Here is a 2,779-nt window from a genome sequence, read left to right as displayed (position 1 = left end):
AAGCCTAGTCCTCTGAAGCAAACTCTTTCAAAATTTGATTCACGTTTTTTTTTTGTCATCTGTATCTTCGAAACCCTACTCTTATGCATAGCTGACTCTTCATAGGTTTGTTGAATCATTTGTAACGTTTCTGTTGGAGACTTTTTCAATTTAACGCAGAATTTGATGTTTGCGCGTTGTCAAGCATTCCTTCTATTACACCGATTTTTAAACAAAATTTTGTAACACAAAACTTTGCGTGTTTGTATCTCATTAACTATTGAACCAAATAATTTAAAACTTGTATCAGTGTTGAGTCGTGAATAACCCACTAAAATGGTAGCACAAACGGATCAAACGTTCGGAAATGCCAAGCAAGTCTCGAAACTTAATTGTTCGACCGTGTATGTATATATGTATGTATGTATATGTAAGAGAAGTAGACAGAGAGGATAGATTCAGATGATAATTCATTTACTTTATTAAGAAATATTGCGAGACTGCTGCTGGTTTCTTGGAGCATTCGGGACGCGACATCGGATTCTTGCAACGCGCGATAAACCATTACTAAATTTGAGAAAAGAACTGGCTAATTTATAGAACGTATTCATTGATTGATCATCGTAAACGGAAACATGTGACCTAATCACAAGTAATATTTGAGCATTTATATTTAGCAATTCATGAACGAGGTAGGGAAAAATTTATTCGATCCAGCCTAAGATAATTTATTTAGACAAGAAATCTCAATTCTCACGATTAGGTACTCAACCTCTATGAAGTTGGCACCCTATCTTTTAAAAAACTAAAGTTCTTTTAGAATTCTGAGTGGATCCCGAAGAGTTCTAGCGTTCCTTATTAATTTTAAAAATAGTTCTGGCGCGAATTAAGTTAAAAAAACTATTGATAAATCTTAGGAATGCTAACTTCACAAAATGAAATGATTAAATCAGCGAAAACATTATAACTACTAAAAATAATTAAGTTTGCCATTAGAATTTCTTTTAGAACTCTTAAGGTGCTACCCAGAATTCCCAACAGAACTGCCAAAACTTAAAAAAAATTTTTTTTAATTTTTCATTTAACATACAATTTTCATTCAAAAATCGCGAGAACTTTTTATATATCGGTCTTAGCGCTCCGAGCTAATAGTTATTGGTAGAATTTGTGAGGTGCTATTCAGAACTCTGATAAAATCGCCGACATTCCGAAAAAATCTTTTTTTGCAATTTTTTATATATTGAATGCGACCAAAAAATTTTTTAAAAGTTCTGGTAGTTCTGTTAAGAGTTCTGAGTAGCACTTCACGAGTTCTACCAATAGCTATTAATGCTCGAAGCGCTAAGATCTATATATAAAAAGTTTTCACGATTTTTCATATATTGAATGAAAAACCAAAAAATTTTTTAAAAGTTTTGGCAGTTCTATTGACAGTTCTGGGTAGCACCTCACGAGTTCTACCAATAACTCTTAATGCTCGAAATGTTAAGGCCGATATATAAAAAGTTTTCGCGATTTTTTGTATGTCGAACGAAAAACAAAAAAAAATTTTTTAAAGTTCTAGCAGTTCTGCTGGGAGTTCTGGGTAGCATCTCAAGAGTTCTAAAAGAAATCCTAATGGCAAAATTAATTATTTTTAGTATTTAAAATGTTATCGCTGATTTAGTCATTTCATTTTGTGAAGTTAGCACTCCTAAGATTCATCAATGGTTTTTTTAGTTTAATTCGCCAGAACTATTTTTAAAATTAATAAGGAACTCTAGAACTCTTCGGGGTGCACTTAAAACTTGTAAAAAAATTTAGTTTTTTGAAAGATGGGATGCCAATTTCATAGAGGTTTACTCTCACAGTTACATACTGTTATATATTTCTTTTGTGATATGCAACTTGTTACAAAATATATATAATTTTTCACACGTACACATATATTACTATATTATATTATTGATAAATTAAGTGCATTAGCATCACGAATGATAATCACATAGTTCAACAAAAAAAAAAGAAAGAAAGAAAGAGTAATCAATTCCAACAATTTTTTTATATTATAATTTTTATATTTTTTATATACATATGATTCTCACCTTCACGTGCAATTTTGAGAAATTTGTGGTTAAAACAAATAGCTATTTTTACATATTTTATTGTATTACAGTTGTGCTATATGACATATTGATGTGGTATATGAAGAAATTTGATAAAATTAAGTATGTTGTTAAGATCTTCGGTCTTCAAAAACAATTTGATGATGAACAAAATGTTGATTATGGTTTTGATTAGATATCTTTTCCAAAAAGGTAAAAAAAGATGCCAAGTATAAAAAGTTATACAAAGAAGTGTTGCTTTAATATGTTTTATTGTTTAAAAATTCGTTTTCCTATTTAAATATATTAAATAATAATGCCAAATAATGAGGGCGAATTTTATGCATATTATAAAAATTAATTGCTTAATGTAATTACTTTAATCCTTTTAAAATATTTAGTTTTCGATGATCTTACCGTAATACTTTTATGTACAGAATAATGAGAACTAAATATTTTATGAGATATTTTATTTTTTATATCAAAATATGTCAGATTAAGATATAAAATAACTCAAAAAATACTTTATTCAATGTGACCTTGATATGTTCTTAACAACGCCACCCAAGATCTAACTAATATTACTATCTTCTTTCCCCCTCAAAATCAAACAACTTTTGTCTAAAAAGTTTCCTTCGAAAACTTACAGATTTCGAGATATTACGGTGTGGAGGTTAAAATGGGACACTTTGTATATACAGGGTGTTAAAAAAAAT

The sequence above is a fragment of the Formica exsecta genome, unplaced genomic scaffold, assembly GCF_003651465.1.
Source record: "Formica exsecta isolate Colony F162 unplaced genomic scaffold, ASM365146v1 scaffold242, whole genome shotgun sequence".
Taxonomy (NCBI): Eukaryota; Metazoa; Arthropoda; class Insecta; order Hymenoptera; family Formicidae; genus Formica; species Formica exsecta.
The sequence above is the reverse complement of the archived record's forward strand: the minus strand, read 5'-3'. Positions refer to the sequence as shown.